The following is a 14191-nucleotide window of genomic DNA, read 5'->3' as shown; positions in this document are numbered from 1 at the left end:
TGTCTAATCATGATCTGGCCTGTCCCATGGTTTGCCTACAGTGGACAATGGAAAGACCACACGAGCCCCAAGGATTCTTAGCCCTGTAAAGATCATCCCTTCTCTAAGACTCTCTCTTTGAAACCAATCCTTTCCCTTATCTTTTCAGGCCTGGAGGTAAAAACGGAGCAATTTTTACTCCAGTTCTGCACTGTCCTATCTGGTTTCCCTACTTCTGCCCACACTTTTGTAAATAACGCTCTTATTAAGCCTTTTCCCAATTATCCTGATTTGATCAGCATGCCATCTGTCTCCTGTTGAGCCCCTGACTGATACATATGCTCAGCATGTGGGTTTGAGAATCTGGTTTGTCTGATGGTGGTTTCTCTTTGGCTTATGATTTACCCTCGAGAGATGGCTCCACATTCACTGCGCAAACATAGTTGAGTTTTTAGGCCCATGAGGCTGAGAGTCAGGCTGAAATTCACAAAGGTAATAAATTCCTCTAGGAACCAGCCGGCTGGCCTTTTCCCTTCTGGACTGGAGAACAAGAATTGTACTTTTCTGTGTTTCTACAATACCCACTCTTCAGGGCTGCTGTTAGGATTAGATAAACTGCGCGCAAGGTGCTTTGTACCTTTGTATCTGCCATCTTGTAAATTCTCAACATGTTAAGAATTGCTATTATTGTGCTTAATGTTCCTTTGACTGTATGATATGGTCTTTACCAATTAAATGATGTGTAATATTTTTCCTGGACTCCTTTTTGGGATGCTTTTGTTAATGTGTGTAACATGGAGATTATGGGGGTTGGGATAAAAATGAGAACGTAGGTGAAGCATGATTTACACATGCTACACAAAACTTCTAAAGCCCTATGACAAGGTAACAAATGGAAAGGATTCATGCAGATAGCAATTGTCACATAAGCATATTCAATGGGTCAAACATGGAGCAAAAATGGAGCACTTGAAGTAAAACGAATAACTTGCCAGGTCATTGTAATTATGCGTTCAGGGAGCACTTGATTTGCTGGTACTCGGAAAGGTTGACATAAGATAGTCGAGGGGTTGACAGGTGGATCCCCTCTGGGACATGGCATGGTGGCAAGATGTGTAAGTTTCCTTGTTATGTACTAAGGAGTGTGGAGAGTCAAGTAAAAGGACTCCCTGGCATTCCATCCTTTTCACAGCAAGCCACCATCCAGGGCACCAAGTATGGAGGCAAAGTAAAGAGGGCCCTGGTAATGTCATTCACATCTCTTCCCATTAGGGGTTCAGGTTAGCTTCTACATTGTTGGGTTTTTGTAGGTCTGTTTTTATTTATTTTGAGAGAGAGATAGAGCAGGGGAGGGGCAGAGAGAGGGAGACAGAATCCCAAGCAGGCTCTGCATCGTCAGCACAGAGCCCAATGTGGGGCTCGAACACACAAATCATGAGATCATGACCTGAGCCGAAGTCAAGAGTTGGATATTTAGCCAACTGAGCCACCAGGAGTCCCAGGTTAGTCTCTACATTGTAAGGTCCTGCCTCTATTTCTCTTCAGACAACAAATATTCTCCTACTCACCTACATACACACACATACACACACACGCACACACGCACACACCCCAACCATGTCTGGAGAGCCATTCAAAATCCATCTTAATAACTTTTCTTCTCTACAAATGTCATTCTTCTCTGATGGGTGTTTTGGGGTAGAGCTGTTTGTTTACTTTAAATGATTTGTTTGGGGGCCTCAATTTCATGTCCTTACCAGTCAGAATAGGATGTGACCTCAGCAAAGGTCTAAGGCAGCTCGGGACAACGCAGACCAGGAGCCATGGTGAATGGGCGCAGAGTGACAGAAATTGTCACGAAAATGGAAGTATAGTCTGCATAGGGCCACATGGCAGACATTAATCGGAAGTGTTCCTACGGAATGGCCAGTGGACAGAACATAGAAACAGCCAATTGTAAGGTGGGGGATGATGTATGAGATGGAGTGTAAGGCCGGGAGAAGTAAATAAAGGAATGCCATACCAAGGTCATAACCTTAACAGTCAGGGAGATGAAGAACAGAACATGGATTCATACGTTTTGAGACAAAACATAACTACTTGAACTTGAGATCAAGTGGGTATCAGTCAAAAGTAAAGAGGAATCTAATTTAGAGATACAGTTAAAAATTGCCCATGTTGGGGGGACGGGTGTGTGGCAAGAGATTTTAGTAATAATCTTAATTTTTAAAAAAGTCACCAGATTACATCCTAGTTAGAAATGTCTAAAAATCATGTGAAGAGTTGACTAGAGACTGTTTTTTTTTCTTTTTTTAAATGTTTATTTATTTTTGAGAGAGAGAGACAGAGTGGGAGTGGGATAAGGGCAGAGAGAGGGAGTGTGCTGACAGCTCAGAGCCCACCATGGGGCTCAAACTCACAAACCATGAGATCACGACTTGAGTCAAAGTCGGACGCTTAACCAACTGAGCCAGCCAGGTGCCCTGACTAAAGGCTGGTTTAACAGGACTTGGAGAAAATATAAAAAAACCAAAAGACTATCAAAATTCATATAGACTTATCCAGCTTGTATCATTAAGCAGCAACCAACCAGATGAACCTTTCTTTGAAGAACAAGAAAATATGGGGATTCAGCCCCCGGGAGGTGAAATAACCTGTGCTGGATATCTTGGGTGTCTCTTTAGCCTAAAAAGCATGATCTCACTCTGGAGTTTAGTGTCACAATTAAGTGAAGTGAATCCCGCAGTCTCTCTTCTGAACTGTAATTAACAACACAACTGTTCAGCCCTTCAAAGAGCAGGGTTCTGGCGGGCCTGGGTGGCTCAGTGGGTGTAGTGTCCGACTTCAGCTCAGGTCATGATCTCGCAGTTCATGAGTTCGAGCTCCACACTGGGCTCTGTGCTGACAGCTCACAGCCTGGAGCCTGCTTCCGATTCTGTGTTTCCCTCTCTCTCTGCCCCTCCCCAACTCATTCTCCGCTTCTCCCTCTGTCTCTTAAAAATAAATAAATGTTAAAAAAATTTTTAAATAAATTAAAAAAAATAAAGAGCCGGGTTCCTTTTCAAATTTAAAATATGGGCTGTTGTTCTCTCTCTGTTCTTATTCTTTCTTGTAACTCTAAGCAGCCGCCCCAAAGCTTTGGAGGAGCCAAATGCTGACTTGGGTAAAGGAAAGAACACGTGGCCATTTCTCTTGGGAGCAAAAAGCAGGAAGGCCTTTGTCATCTTTGTCCTGTATAATTTGACAAAACCTAGTTGAAGAAGAAAGAACGGATGGCCTCAGAGAAACTTTGTACTCTTAAGTGAACAATAATCACAATGCAGAAAGGGAAAAGGGAAAAAAATGAGAGGAGAGAAAAGAAGCTGATTTTTTTTTTCCCTCAGCTGAGAATGTCTAAGGTTTCATTAATGAAATTTGGATCCTTTCTCTCTAAATGAGGTTCTGACTTGCTGGGAAAAGGCATGCCGAAATATCATATCATTTATAATGCCTTGAAGGGAAATATGCTTTAGGTATTTTGTTATTTTTTAAATCACGGAGTGTGGTTTTTAAGTTATTATTTATTTATGCCCATGTTGTTGTAGACTGATATAAAAAATTTTTTTAATGTTTATTTATTTTTGAGAGAGAGAGACAGAGACAGAGCACAAGTTGGGGAGGGGCAGAAGGAGAGGGGGAGACACAGAATCCAAAGCAGGCTCCAGGTTCTGAGCTATCAGCATAGAGCTGGATGCGGAGCTTGAACCCACAAACTAACATCATGACCTAAGCAGTAGTCTGTGGATTAACCAACTGATCCACTCAGGTGGACTGAGTTACAGTCCTGTTGCAGTCTGATTTGAGGGTGACTTACATAAATACATTCATTTTTATTTTTAAAAAATGTTTATTTTGAGATGGGGGTGAGAGAGAGAGAGCGAGCAAGCGAGAGAGAGAGAGAAAATACCACGCAGGTTCCTTTCTGTCAGCACAGAGCCTGATGTGGGGCTTGAACCCACCAACTGTGAGATGACGACCTGGGCCGAAATCAAGAGTCGGATGCTTAACCGACTGAGCCACCCAGGTGCCCCTGTAACTACATTTAATATTATAAGATTAAAAAAAAACAATAAGGGGGCGCCTGGGAGGCTCAGTCGGTTAAGCATCCGACTCTGACTCATCATGATCTCGCAGTTTGTGAGTTCAAGCCCCACCTCAGGCTCTGTGCTGACAGCTCAGAACCTGGAGCCTGCTTCAGATTCTGTGTTTCCCTCTCTCTGCCCCTCCCCGGCTCACACTCTGTCTCTCTGTCTCTCAAAAATAAATAAACAATTAAAAAAAAACAATAAGAAGCAAACAGGAAAATTGGGGTAAAGGAAAAATTTAAGTAGTTTTATAAGGTGGAGGCAAGGGTAATATTGGTCCCTGAAATGTATGTTCTAAGTCCTCATAGTTCCACTAAGAGCCGGGGATGCGAGAGACAAGACCAGATACATGATTTACAATGTCCCTGAGATAAACATCAGGCCTGATGCTCAGGAGAGCCGGAGCAGAATGTCTCCTCGGGGTCCTCATAAGCAGGAGCATAATGGACAACTTCCTGAACAGCATCCCTACAGTAAACACAGACAGCAGCTTCACAGAGCGGGTTCTTACACTTCCCTTGGTGCCACCACATAAAAATTATCCAGGAAAAGCAGTTCAGTGCGGGAATCTACACACATTTCGGACGGCCTGCCTCACGCGAGGCGAGCGTATCAGTGCCCGCAAAGAAATGGATCAATGCAGGCACATCACTTACTAACCAACCGCCCTCAAGTATTTGTTTTTTCACCCAAGGTTGAGAAAAGCACTGCGTTTAGGCTGATGCTCTGGACAGAAAGCTGGAGAGGAACTGCTTTGTGTTGCCCGTTTCGGTGAGCTGGAAGAATGAGGGTAACTTCCCGTGTGTTGAGAAGACCAGCTCCTAGGACAGTTTTCCCTTATGCATGTGAGAGGCTGCCCGCTTCACTCACTCGGGAACGAGCCTGACCCTAACAGCCGGCTGAGGACGGGCTCTCAGTTTGGGGACCATCTAGATTTTACTGCACTGAAATCTTATACAATTCTGAGAGTCACTTTAGGAGATGAATACAAAACCAGGTACAAAAGCTATTTTTTTTTTAAATTTTAATGCTTATTTATTTTTGAGAGTGAGAGCAAGAGAGAGCATGCGTGGCGGGGCAGAGCAGAGAGAGAGGAAGACACAGAATCCTAAGACAGGCTCCAGACTCTGAGCTGTCAGCACTCAGCCCGACGTGGGGCTTGAACACATGAACTGTGAGATCATAACCTGAGCTGAAGCCCGACGCCTCAACCGACTGAGCCACCCAGGCGCCCCGGAAATTTTTTTTTCTTATTGACAGGTGAGGAAAAATTTCTTTCCACTTTACAACCTGTTAAGGATACTAGCATGTGCATTTAAAACTTTTTAAAAAATATTTATTTACTTATTTTGACAGAGTGCACATGAGCAGGGGAGGGGCAGAGAAAGAGAGGAGGGAAAGAATCCCAAGCTGTGTTGTCAGTGCAGAGCCTGATGTGGGGCTCGAACTTACAAAACATGAGATCGTGACCTAAGCCAAAATCAAGAGTCGTATGCTTAACCGATTGAGCCACCCAGGTGCCCCTCCCACTAAACACAATTACATTTCTAGTAAGTTGAATAATGGCAACCCAAAGATATCAGAAATTAATCTTCCGAACATGCACTTGTTACCTTATAAAAAAAAAAGAGAGAGAGAGAGTCTGGGGATAAAATTAAGAATCTTGGAGGCGCCAGGGTGGCTTATCGGTTAAGCATCCGACTTTGGCTCAGGTTATGATCTCATGGTTCCTGGGTTCGAGCCCTGCATTGGGTTCTGTGCTGACCGCTTGGAGCCTGGAACCTGCTTCAGATTCTGTCTCCCTCTATCTCTTTGCCCATCCCCAGCTTGCACTTTCTCTCTCTCAAAAATAAATGAACATTAAAAAAAGAAGAATCTTGAAGATCTCGAGGATTAAGAGATTATTTTGGAATATCCAGGTGGAACCTAAATACTGTCAACAGGTATCCTTATAAGGGACAGGCAAAGGGAGATTACACACACAGAGGAGAAGGGGATGTGAAGACAGAGTTAGAGATTGGAATGATGTGGCGGTCAAGCCTAGGAACACCAAGGGATTCTGGCAGCCACCGGCAGCTACAAGATTCAAGGCCAAAAATCAGACTGCCTTCCAGCGTCCCCCAAGGGAGCCCTGCGGACACCTTAATTTTGGACATCTGGCCTTTAGAACTATGAGAGAAGAAAATTCTGGGGGTTTTTGTTTTTGTTTTTTAAAATTTTAATGTTTACTTTTGAGAGAGGGAGAGAGAAGAAGACAGAGCACGAGCAGGGAAGGGGCAGAGAGAGAGGGAGATACAGGATTTGAAGCAGGCTCCGGGCTCTGAGCTGTCAGCACAGAGCCTGATGTGGGCCTCGGACTCATGAACCATGAGATCATGACCTGAGCTGAAGTCGGATGCTTAACCGACTGAGCCAGCCAGGTGCCCAGAAATTCCTGTTATTTTAAGCCACTGGGTTTGTGATACTTTCTTACACTAGCCCCAAGGAACTAATATAGACTACTAGTTCCACGTCCTTACTGTCAGACTCCACATAGGGCCACAGCTTTTCCATGACCACTTCACATTTAGGGGAAATGTAAAAGAGGGGACGTTGGAGGGGAATGAGACAGTCATCCTTACCGATTGCTGTTGAAATACTTTTGTAAATTGTAGAAAATCCTATGACAATATGACCCTAATCCCTTAGGCCCCTCCCATGGTGTTGGGAGGGGCCCAGGCAAGTGAGGGGCCCTGAAGCTTAAGACTCATTAGCTTCATGGTAAATCTTCCTCTGACACAGGGCAGCCATGATGATTGTGTCGAGGAAGGTCTAAAAGGAAGATCTTGGGGCACCTGGGTGGTTCAATCAGTTAAGGGTCAGACTCCTGATTTCTGCTCAGGACAAGATCTCACCAGTCTGTGAGTTCGAGCATGGTGCCAGGCTCTGCGCTGACAGTGAGGAACCTGCTTGGGATTCTCTGTCTCTCTCTCTTTCTTTCAAAAATAAATACACATTAAAAAATAAATAAGAGGAAGAGCATCTGCATGTCTAGGTTAGTTAAGCATTTGACTCTTGATTTCAGGTCAGGTCATGATCTCATGGTTTCTGAATTCAAGCCCCGAGTCGGCCTCTGCACTGACAGTGAGGAATGTGCTTGGGATTCTTTCTCTCCCTCTCTCTCTCTCTTCCTACTCCACTCTTGTGGAGTAGAGCATGCACTTTCTCTCTCATAATAAGTAAACTAAAAAAAAAAAAAAAAGATTTAGGGCACCTGGATGGAGTAGTGGTCTAAGCGTCTGACTCTTAATTACGACACGTCATGAGATTGAGCCCTGCATCGAGCTGACAGTGCGGAGCCTGCTTGGGATTCTCTCTCTCTCTGCCCCTCCCCCACTCACACACGTGTTCTCTCTCTCTCTCTCAAAATAAAAAAAAACATTTAAAAAATCTTTAAAAAATATTAGAAATAAATAAATAAATACATAAATGGAAGACTTTATGCTTTTATGGCAAGGAAGGGCCAATTTGGAAAAAAAAGCAGAAATGTCTGAGCAATGAGCAAGAGTTGGACACTTACCCAGTTTAAGGTGGGGGTGCGGGTGGCAGAGGATGAAGAAGGAATGGAATAAGAGTAATAATAGCGTTCTTAAGATATGCTACATGACTTCTGTCCCTGCTTTTCCCTAGAAGAGGTGGGAAATTTGAAGCTGTTTTCTTGTCCCTGATTCCCAGAGAGACATCAGTTTCCTCTTCTCTCGTAACAATTGCACTTCTGCTATTTAAATTTTTGCTGAATATTCTATAATTATTTCTTAATATATCTATTCCCTCCCCCAAGGTTTTGAGCTCTGTGAGACAGAGAGCCATGCCTGGTTTACTTTTGTAAATGGGTTACGGGGAAAAAAAATGACAAGAGATCAAGAAAACCTGGGGAGGGAGCTTAGAGTACAGGGTCAGATCACTGCAGCTTTTATCTGCTTGTCCCTTCTCCGTACCACCCCGGCAATAGAATGCTTGCCGAGTCTAAGGAAGGAGATCCGACCTTCTCCGCATGTGTTATCTATCACCAATCTACTGTTTATGGCATAAATATTGATTTTTGGTACTCAAAACACAGGCTGTTGAAATTCATAACCCATTCTTTCAACCCACTGTTTTGCTAGGAGCTTGAACCATCTATTTTGAGATCTCCCACAGATCTCCACCCCAGCTGAGAGTTCGTTCTCTTACTGTGCCGTGTCCTTCCTTCACTGATTCAGTAAGTCCTGGGTGCCTGAGGAGATGAGGTGAGAGAGGAGCCATGGGGCAAAGTTCTAAGGAAAACATATCAGTTAATAGTAAAATATCACCTCATAACAATTCTGTCTCTATTAGATCATCGATCCCAAAGCTTCATGGGTCTGGCTGGTAGGAAATGGTACCTTAGCCATATTTCGGAGGTTCTTCAATAGACCGTGCAGAAGTTCAAGAGGTTTGTGATCGTGATTAATGCTATTCATAAATATTCCAGATCTTTCTCCTTCCAGTGCACTTGGCAGGACTTACTTTCTTCCCATTTGAGCTTAGCTCTGCCCATTGGGCTTGCACTGGCTAGGGAAGTGTGAGTGCGTATCATGCATACCTTCAAGAAAGGACTTCTAAGAGCCACCATGTGATTCACTATGCTTTCTTTTCTTTCAGCCTGATCACCAGAGTGAGGGGACAGAGCAGACCTTTCAGCCGACCCTCAGTGGTCTCAAAGCACTAGCGAGAGACCAGAGCTTTATTAAGCCACTGTAATTTTGCATTTGTGTGTTAACATAGCATAAACAACAAACCTTCCATAATTATTATAGACGTGAGAACATAGCTCTCCCCACCAAAGAGTAATAAAGTTCCTTCCTTTAAGTCAAAATAAAGATATCTAGAGAATAAGTGTCTGTGTGTGTGTGTGTGTGTGTGTGTGTGTGTGTGTGTGTGGCTACTGGAATATTCACATAAGTGGAATTAAATAGATAAAAGGCAAATTTTTTGAGGAAGCTGTACTGACAAACCATGGGCCTGGATAAAGAAAGTCTGTGACGGTATTAGGTGACTGAGCAAAACAAAGAGACCATGCTTTCCCATGCCCTTGTACATGAGGTCCAAGAGAGTGACTAAGAGCTAAGGAATAGAACTGGAGCTGAATAATTAAGTGTTCTCCATTCCCTTGACAGAGTACTTCTCCAATGTCTGCCCACTAGAACCTCTACAGACCAACGTTCTCCAGTTTTCCAATTGCAAAATAGAAATGTTATTGCCATTCGCTTGCCTCTGTTCTACTGTGAATTCTGTATACGTGGGGATACTTTCCAGTGTCCATACATCTCTGGACCAAGAGAAGTTCCATCTAGACCTGAAGTAGTCATCATCGCATGTCACTCCTAGAGGTAGAGACTACCATGCATGACCGAGAGATATTGACTTTGAACTTGATGCCAAGACTACATGGGACTTTTGGATTGCCTCCTTTGGATTAAGTCTGAATGTTTTCTGGATAAGAGAAGGAGAGTAACTAGGCACTCCATGACCAGAAAGGCAGACTGTTAAAAGCATTAGGGTTGTTCACAATATTCTGTTCTCTTTCCTCCCGGGGACACGGTAGGATTGTATTTCTATCCACGTGAAGTTAGGTGCAGCCATATAACTCACCTTGGCCAGTGCAAAGGGGGCTGAAATGATGTGTGCTACTCTAGGAAGAAGCTTCCCGAGAACCATTGCACCCTTGGCAATGTTTTCAGAGAGTGTTTACTCCCCGAGTGGGTCCCAGAGCATGAATACAATGTGGAACAGAGTCTCTAGTTAACCATGAAGGCTGTGAGCAAGAAATAAACCTTTTTCGTTTGAGGTCACTGAGATTCAAGAGTTCCTTGCTTCCACAGTAAACTTGACCTAACCTGCATCACAGAGGTTCTTATAGGACATGCTGGCAGGGCCCTGTAGTCTCAGCTGATGCTTATTGTCCCAGCCTAAAAGTGGCCCACAGATCTGTATCTGACTGAGCTCTTAAGTTCATATCTCTTAAACTTCAGTCCACTAGGCGCCTCTTGGCAATTCATGATAAAAAGGTCATAGACATCCATGATACTACTTGGGACATCTGAGAAACTCCTTCTCTAAAATAAACCCTCTCTGGCCTTGGGGAAAATTGTCCTCCCAGATACCTATCTCCCTGTTGGCCCATCTCTGCCTCTGAGGCCTGGAATTTCAAGAACAAAAACCTGGGTAGGGAGGCTTTTTCCATGCCTCAAAAACTCAGAGTTCTGAACTCAGAAACCAAGACTCAGACTACCTTTTTGAGCTTATGGTAGGGGTGAGACTCTCACACACACTTTTCAAAGCATTAGGAAGAGACCATTCTTTTTTTTAATGTTTATTTTTGAGAAAGAGATTGAGAGACAGATCACAAGTGTGAATGGGGAAGGGGCAGAGAGGGACAGAGGATCTAAAGCAGGCTCTGTGCTGACAGCAGCGAGCCTGACGTGGGGCTCAAGCCCAAGAATTGTGAGATCACAACCTGAGCTGAAGTTGGATGCTTGAAGAGATGATCCTGCTACACGTGTCATTGACCAAACAAAGGATTCAACTCAGGAATTCCAACTCAGTGGGAAACTGGATTTGTTCCTCTCTAAGAACTTAATGTAAATCCTTTTAATCAAAGGTCATTCTGAGAATGGACAGAGGAAACAGGGAAAGAACTAGCATTTGGGGGACCCTCCTATATGCCAGTACTTTACCACATTCGACCTTTTAAGCAGCCATAGGAGGGAGGTGCTATCATTTTCTCAATGAAGGCACTAACGTTCAGTGAATTGAAGTCTCTTGCCGAAGGTCACAGGGAAAGTGAGTGGTAGAGCCGAAATTCCAATCAGATGCCCCTAGCTACAAAGAGATTACAGTTGTAGTCTTCCTTCTCTACCTGTTGCCACAGCCAAATGAAGTTAAAAGAAAGAAACTATTTACCATAGTAGGGTAAGAGAAATAGGATGCAAAATTTAAAAATTGCTTTTTTCTTAATATGAGTAAAATTTACATTGTTGAACATTGTAACATCTAATCTATTATAAAAGCTCCCCATTGGGGCACCTGAGTGACTCAGTCAGTTAAGCATTCAATTTTGGCTCAGGTCATGATCTCGCAGTTATGAGTTTGAGCCCCACATCAGGCTCTCTGCTGTCAGCACGGAGCGCAGTTCGGATCCTCCGTCCCTTTCTCTCTCTGTCCCTTGTGCACATGCAGTCTCTCTCTCTCTCTCCCAAAAACAAATAAACCTAAGAAAAATCTCCCCATTAAATAATTATATCCTTTATTCAGGAAATCTTGTACTACTGATGTTTTGGATGGGAATACAATCAATATCATCATCGTTAAGACATCGGACATAAAGGACACACAGATTCCTTACAGTTGTAGTCTGGGAAATGGATCATGTCCCTTGTTGGCCATTACATTTGTACCTTGCTCCTGTGTCCACATAGCTTTCACCTAAAGGAAAACCAAGGAGAGCAATTTCACAGAATTTAAAAATTTATAATAGAACATTTCTAGGCTAAGACAGCATTTGATGTGTACAGAGCTTAACACAAAGCTTGACACTTAATAAAAGTTTAACTAAATTAAGGGAACAACTTGGGCTTTTGAGTCATGACTAGGATTCAAAGCTGGGTGGATTCTCCTGTCCCTCATTAGACAGGGGTTAAGTTACTAACCCTTGTCTAGATGGACCTTCATCATCTATAAAATGGAGAAAATAATACCTTTCTTACAGGATTCTTATGGGCATTGTTCAGGAGATTCTTGGGCAAATTCTACTTCAGAAGCTTAAAGCCCCTGACCCCTGTCATGGATTTATTAGTCTTCTGTCTCACAAGAAAAAGATGGAAATAAAATATCGTGTCTATTAGCTCTTCTTAAATTAGTCCAACAAAATTCGAAGTGCTCCTTTCTCAGAAAGATAAATTTCACGCTGTTGGAACAAATGGAACATATAATGCTGAGTCTCTGGCAGGTGTCTTTGTCTAAAGTTCCTGCCAGCTTGATGTTCAACGTCGGTTCTAAAGAACAGGGAAGAACCTGCCTGCCCACTGATCCACCTCAATAAGGCTACGGAGTATGCATTGAATTTCACAATAGACAATCATCTCTGCCCCAGAAGAAATTATAAAAGGGGCATGAATCCTTTGAAACAAATGCCCACGATGAATGAGGGTGAAACTTGCTACTTCCATCCACCCACTCCACTCTTACCCCATAATAAAAGATGGGAGGATGGCAATCTGCTCAGATATGCGAAAACTAGGGGAAGTCTTACATGAAAAAGGCTGCAACCAGTCAAGGTTAGAGCGGCCACTGTGTAGCATTGCTCTGAATAGATAACAAATGACAGTAAAAACCAGCCATTACCTATGGCTGCAATTTTTATTTAAAATGGCCACCTCTTTGCTTATCTTAAAAATCAGCTGAGACTTCCAATTCCAGACAAGATTCCATAGAAGTGCTCTCCATCTAGGTCGTGCCTTAGATGCCCCTACCCTGCCAAGAGGTAACTGGGGCAGATGGGTAGAAACAGCAAAAGGGAACTCAGAGGCCCCATCCAGGAAGCTTCTTTGTCCCCCTGGACCTGAAACTCTCTTCCCTCACCCAGAAGGACCCTGCCTGCAATTGCACTCCCGGGCATTTATTCTAGAGAAATATTCACATGACAACCTATACACAAATGTCAACGGTGTTTTTGTAAGTGTGTTTATTTATGGGGAGGGGGAGTGGGTGGGAGAGGGGAAGAGAAAGGAGAGAGAAAGAGAATCCCAAGCACGTTCTGCACTGCCAGTGTGGAGCTTGTGGGGCAAGAACCCTCGAATTGTCAGATCATGACCTGATCTGAAACCGAGTCAGGTGCTTAACCAACTGAGCCACCCAGGAGCCCCAATAGTAGTTTTAATTCTTGATAGGCAAAGACTGGAATCAACCTAGATATCCTTCAACAGAATGGTAAAATGACTGTGATATATATATATATATATATATGTAATACCACTCAGCAATAGAAAGGAATGAACTGTTGATACATACCATAATTTGAATGAATGTCCAGAATGACGCCAAGTGAAAAAGGCAATCTTGAAAGGCTATATAATGCATGGTTTCATTAATGTAGCATTTTTGTAACAGCAGAATTTTAAAATGGAGGTCAGATTAGTTTTTGCCAAGGGTTTGGGATAGGGAAGGAGCTGGATATAAAGGAGAACGTGAAGTGTCCTCATGTTGATGGAACTATTTGCTCATAGTGTTGACTGTGGGGGAGCCTACACAAACCTTGGCATATGATGAAATTGAATAGAATGAGGTGCATGCATACACTTTTTCACTTTCACTTCAACTCATGGAGACTTGTCAACCTGTCCTCCCAGAATGCTGTAAGACCAGACAGCAGAGCCTGGCATGAACTACAGCCCAATGATTTCCACCCTTGTATTGGACTGATGCCCACTGTCTCCCAGCTTGCACAACCAACCAGAGGCAGTACAGACCTTACACCTGAACAGATCATTGTGGGCCCCAGATAGCTCTGGAAGTCACTAAAGAGCTCACAGCCAGTGGAGAAAAAGACCCATATTAGAGTATTAGTAGAAGACTCTACTGTATAGTAGAATTAGAATAACCTGACATATATCCTACAAAAGAGTTAAGTAACTTTTGATAAGATGTCTACAAGAGGGATTAGGGGAATGAGCTGTGCTTTCACTCAGACGTGGAATTCAGGCCTAAAAGCACCTAAAAGTAAAGATTTCCGCTTATGCAAAGTAAATCTCAGTTTCCACCTATGTAAAATGGTGATGCTAAGAGAACCCACCTACTTCCTAGAGTTCCTGAGAGGATTAAATGAGATATGGTATGCAAAGTGGGGAATGTGCTATTATGGACTGAACTGTGTCCTGTCAAAGTTCAGATGTTGAATCTCTGACCCTCAATGTGACTGTATTTGGAGACAGGCCCTTTAAAGAGGTAATTAAGGTTACATGAAGTTACAAGGGTAGGGCCCTAATCGAATAGGACTGCTATCTTTATTACAAGGGGAAGAGACACCAAGA

Source organism: Suricata suricatta, chromosome X, assembly GCF_006229205.1.
Source record: "Suricata suricatta isolate VVHF042 chromosome X, meerkat_22Aug2017_6uvM2_HiC, whole genome shotgun sequence".
Taxonomy (NCBI): Eukaryota; Metazoa; Chordata; class Mammalia; order Carnivora; family Herpestidae; genus Suricata; species Suricata suricatta.
Note: the sequence above shows the minus strand (reverse complement) of the source record.